The sequence below is a fragment of the Mesocricetus auratus genome, unplaced genomic scaffold (assembly GCF_017639785.1).
Source record: "Mesocricetus auratus isolate SY011 unplaced genomic scaffold, BCM_Maur_2.0 Super-Scaffold_100013, whole genome shotgun sequence".
Taxonomy (NCBI): Eukaryota; Metazoa; Chordata; class Mammalia; order Rodentia; family Cricetidae; genus Mesocricetus; species Mesocricetus auratus.
Window position 1 is genome coordinate 66,158,311 of NW_024429196.1, and position 5,781 is coordinate 66,164,091.

Below are 5,781 nucleotides of genomic sequence, written 5' to 3' on the forward strand. Positions count from 1 at the left end.
GACTCTATGACAAGCCAGTAAAGAAAGAATGCACAAGAAAAGGATGAGCTTTATCTCAGTGTGCAGTGCTGACCTAGCATGTGTGAGACCTGGGTTTGATTCCCTAACACAGCATTGGAAACACACAAGACACGAAAAGCACAAAGAGAAAACAGCACTTAGTCTGCCTGGAAAAAGTTATTCAGAGGTGACTTCTTAGATGGACATCAGCTCATTTTTGAAAAAAGGAAAACTTTCTCAGTTGAGTTAGAGAGAAGAAAGGAAGGGATTCAAAGCAGAACACACCCAAGTATAGAGGGGAACAATTCAAAGGTGCACACTTATGCAATCTTACGTGTCACTAAAGCAGAATTACCAAGGGGTACCAGGAGAAGGTGAGGCTGATACTGTACGTGTTATAAACATGCTCAAGATGGCTTGTGCATGTGTTATACATACATTCGTGAGGATGTGTGCAGGTGTGCATATACCTATGTTCCCTCACCTGTGAAGGTCAGAATTGTTCCTCCACCTTTTTTTCCAAAATGTATTTTTTAATACAATGTATTCTGAATATGGTTTTGTCTCCCCCACACCCCTCAGATCCCTCCCCACCTTCCTCCCCACCCAACCCTTTATTTCTATCCCTCTCTCACTGGAATACAAACAGGCATCCAAAAAATAAAATAAGATACATAAAAACAAACAAACCAGAATAGGACAAAACAAACAAACAAAACTCTCCCCAAATACCACTGAGTTTATTCTGTGTTGGCAATAACTGCTGGGCATGGAGTCTGTCCATAAGTATGAGCTGCATGTTACCAAGGACAGTTATGAATATGACCAAACACAAAATTGTAAACTTGGGTCTGCAAGATGGATCCATGGATTAAACTGCTTGTTGTGCAAACCTAAAGACATGAGTTTGATTCCTAGAATTCACAGTGAAAGGAGAGAAACAACTCAGACATGTGCCTCTGTGTGTGTGTGTCTCTCTGTCTCTGACTCTGTGTGTGTGTCTTGTCTCTGTCTCTGTGTGTGTGTCTCTCTGTCTCTGTGTGTGTATGTGTCTTGTCTCTCTCTCTGTCTCTCTGTCTCTCTGTGTCTGTCTCTGTCTCTGTTTCTCTGTCCCTGTCTCTCTCCCCCCCTGTGTGTATGTGTGTCTTTCTTTCTCTTTCACACACATACACTCTCACACACACAAACTTGCTTACTAAATTAAATGATAAAATATAAAATCCCACCAACACTATAACATTACAAACTTAGTTAAAACATAATGTTTTAAATAGTGTGTGTGTGTGTGTGATCTTGCAGATGAGACGTAAGCTCTCAGCTACTGCCCCAGTGCCCTGCCTGCCTGCTTGCCTGCATGCTGTCATGCTCCCTGCCATGATGATCATGGACTAAGCCTCTGAATTTATAAGCAAGCCTCTACTTAAATGCTTGCTTTTATATGTTGCCTTAGTCATGGGGTCTCTTCACAACGGTAAAACAGTAACTAAGACAGAAGTCTGTATGCTAACATCTAAATACGATGGGTGGATTTATCTCATCTGATAGAGAACAACCTATCTAAATACAGATGAACTCTTGATGAATCATCTAGATTATAAATGTTAATCACATGGCTGGGGGTCCCAGATTGTTTTTTCTCTTGTTGGAAATTAGAAAACTTGCAGCTTTGTGGGGAAGTGCTAGGTTAGTCTTCCATATTAGATAAAAAGGCAGGGGCTGGAACTTCTGCAGGTCACCCCAACTCTTCTACCATGCTAAGTGCACCAGCCATGTCCTGTGAGAAGATGACTGGGCCATGGCCCGTAGAGTTACTGATGCATGATCTCTTCCTTGCCACAGCCCCGAGTGTAAGTCCTACCTGTCCCGTGGGGCTTCTGCTGACTGCTATTGTGCACCTCCTCCTTCTAGTCCTTCTTTCTCCCAAATCGTCACCCAGCTGATCACTGGGATGGAAACCTTCCCTGAGCACGCCTTTTTGAAAAACCCTCCGCGGATTCCACTTCTCCTAAGTAGGTTTGATGTGTGGAGGGATAGTAACTAAAAGTGTTGTCAAGCTGGGCAGATCCGTCAGTGGGTACAGTGAGTGCTGTGTGAGCATGAGGACACAAGTTTGCATTCCCAGCACCCACACAAAAATCTGGGCATGCTGGCGTGTGTCATTAGAGGACAAGATAGGCGGGGGTGTAAGCCCTCTTTTTCTGGTGTAATGGGAATTTGATTCATTTTGGCCAGTGATATTTGGGGTGACTAGCCCTATGGGCCTGCTCTTCTCTGGGCACTTGACTAGATAAAACTAAGGAGGGGGTGTCACACTTGCTCTCTCAGGTGGTCAGAGCAGACGCAAGCCTTGTGGTTGGTCCTCTTCACCCTTAAGTAGAATGACAGGATGGTGGTAGCTGGATCAGCAGCAGCATCTACCTTGAGTACCTTGATTACTCTTGAGTCTTTTCCTGTTGTACCCCTTAATAAATTATTGACCAAGCTTTGTGGGTTCCCACTTTATGTGGACTAGCCAGTACAGCTGAAATGGAAATCTCCAGGTTTTGAGAGAGACCTTTTCTAAACTGATGTTAAGGCTCCATTGCTGAAGACAATACCTACATAACTCTCCAAACACAGAGAAGTCAGGCTGGTGTCTACCTAGAACCTTTACCCCTAATAACTAGTGTCCGTGGTATTGTAAGTTACTCTGAGCACTAAGTAGCAGAGGAGGGAGGTAAACACCAACCTAGCTACAGACCCTGAAATCTACAATGATGAGCTGCCTGCAGATACACTTGTGTAATAGTGGCATCAAAGTCAGAGTAAACAACCAATATCTGAATGGATTTAAGGCTCATTCAATAGACCATGGAACGATTTTTATGATAAAAGAATGTAGCAATAAGATAACTTCTAATAAAATTCTGCTATATTCATAGATCAGTGCTTGCTCAGCCATGATCAGAGAAGTTTTCTCCTACAGTAGATGGGAACAAATATAAGCCCACAACTGGAAAATAGGCAGAGATTACAAGACCTTGGAACACTCAGTTGTAAGGGGGATGTCTTCACCAAATTCCTCCCTTGGGGGCACAAGGAACTCTGCAGAAGGGAAGGCAGAAAGATTGTAAGAGCCAGTGGGGATAAAAGACACCAAGGTAACAAGGCCCTGTAAACTCACTAGGATTGACACACATATGAACTCACAGGGCATGCAAGTCTGAGGCAAATGGGGTCCAAGCCCCCAGGTAGACACAAGTCCCCATCTGTAACCCAGACACTATCTCCAGTTGATAACTACTTGCTAAGGAAAAATTAGTTTTTGCCAGTGGAATTTTACTGGCTGAAATGCCTGCTAGAACCTCTAGCAAAAAGAAAACAAAACAAAGGTAAATAAGTCTTAAAAACCGTGGCCCATAATGACATATGTCACTTGCATCTACACTCCCTCTACTACAACTCAGTGACATAATTGTAGCAAGTTGCAAAGGAGCCTGGGAAATGTAGTCTGGAAGTATATTGAGACTAACAAAGACACAGATATAGGGGAAGCATCCCACAGATTCTACCACATAATTGCTTCAGATGATATTAGGAACAACTCTGCCAACAAGCTACAGGATTCCTCCATAGAATATGTTCAGCCTGGGATTGCAATGCAAAGATGCCACTCAGGGAAACTCAGGGTTTACCCTAGAGCTAAATTCCAGCAAACCTCACTGATCTGTGTAGATTAGAAATGGTTGCAGACACAGCCAAGGCACACCTACAGTTGATGCACTGGACATTAGATGCAGGCTAATTAAATACACAGAGGGTGCTGTGTGCATATGCATGGCCACTCAGAGACAAAATATGTCTGGCTCACTGAAGAAGATGGATGGTTTTTACAAGCTCTATATCTACACATGTGCTTTTAGCTTCTTAGCTTCATTTGGCAGGCAAATGCACTCCCAGTCAGAAGTGCCTTCATGGGTGGGTCAAGTTGATTGCTCTTTTGAAATACATTGGGGGCTTGGCTAGAGTCGAAAGGCCACCTACTGTGCTGGCTGGGAATCCCACAGGGCTCAGCATGTCAGACATTTTGCACTACACTTGTTTACTGCCCAGATAGCCTTTTGGCTCATTAATTTTAAGTGTTACAGTGAAATCATTGACATCTCACAGAAAATGTGTTGAGGGTGCTTTAAAATGTCACTCAAGCAACGCCATGTGAAAATGTCACCATAGCTCTCTGAGTCTTTCTTATTTCAAATCTGATTCCTCATTTCCTTCACCATTTTTCTGTTTTCTCTGAAATTCCTTTAAAAAAATCATTCTGTAACTTCCATATACATGCTGTGCATGACCACACCTTACCCAAAGCACACACACACTACACACACACACACACACACACACACACACACACATATACACACACAGAGGAATTCATATACACACATGCATATGCATGTATTCTCACACACACACACACACACACATATACACACACAGAGGAATTCATATACACACATGCATATGCATGTATTCTCACACACACACACACACACACACACACACACACACACACACACCCTCAAGACAAATTATGAGAAGAGAGCAGTTGTCTGTGGAAGAACAGAGCTGGAGTTCACCCAAGCTATGCCTGCTTGACCCAGACAAGTTACTGAACCCTAGCCCTCATCTGGGCAAGTTTGTGGCCAAGCACAAAGCACATTCTCTATAAATAATGTCCCAATGTCACATCAGCTTGTGACCTATGGACAAACTTTAGTGCCCAAATACCACTCTTTGATCTTTATGCATCAAAGAGAACCCCCTTTGTCTCTTCCTTGTGGCTGCTGCTCTGTAGGAAGAGAGGGAAGCAGCAGAGCCTGGCCTCTGCCTTGCTAGAGGACAGGGTGGATTCATTGCCTTCAGCTGAATAATAAAACAGCACAAGGTTCTCTCTTTGCCCCATTGAAGACCATTCTCAGCAATCAGACCATCAATATTCCAGAAACTGTGGCCATCACTCTGATAGGATGCACAGTCATTGTGAAGGGCCCCAGAAGAATCCTCCTGAAGGACTTCAATCACATCAACGCAGAGCTCAGGCTCCTTGGGAAGAAGAGGCTCCAGGCTGACAAATGGTGGGGTAACAGAAAGGCACTTGCCACTGTCTGAACCATCTGCACTCAATGTTCAGAACATGACCAAGGGTATCACATTGGGCTTCCACTACAAGATGAGAGGTCTGTGTATGCTGACTTCCCCATCAATGTCATTATTCAGGAGAGCGGGTCTTTGTTTGAAATCTGAAATTTCTTGGGTGAAAAATACATCCCCAGGGTTGGGATGAGGACTGGTATTCCCTGTTCTGTCTCCCAAGCCCAGAAGGATGAATTAATCGATGAAGGAAATGATATTGAACTTCTTGCAAATTCAGTGGCTCTGATTCAGCAAGCCACAACAGTTAAAAACAAAGATATCAGGAAGTTTTTGAATGGTATCCTTGTTTCTAAAAATGGAACAGAGCAGCAGGCTTGTGAGTAAGACCTCAGTTACCCAGCTCCAGAAACAAGATCTTGAATTTAAGTACGATTTGGGGTGTCTTTGGGGACAATAAAAGACATGTATTGAAAAAATTAAAACAGCACGAGCTGGACTGCTTCAAATAACAGAAATCTCTTACAGCTCTTGAGGCTGGAAATCTTTTCAAAAAGAAGGTGTTGGCAGAGCTCATTTCTGTCAGGATTTCTGAAGAGAAATCTGCTTCAGGATTGTGTCTGGTAGCTGCTACCAGGTCTTGGCGTC

The 5,781-nt window shown here is 43.4% G+C and overlaps 1 pseudogene; it reads left to right on the forward strand.

Moving 5' to 3' along the window:
* The first annotated feature begins 1,769 nt into the window (after positions 1-1,769).
* LOC101837391 lies at positions 1,770-5,520 on the forward strand (annotated as a pseudogene).
* The last annotated feature ends 261 nt before the right edge of the window (positions 5,521-5,781 follow it).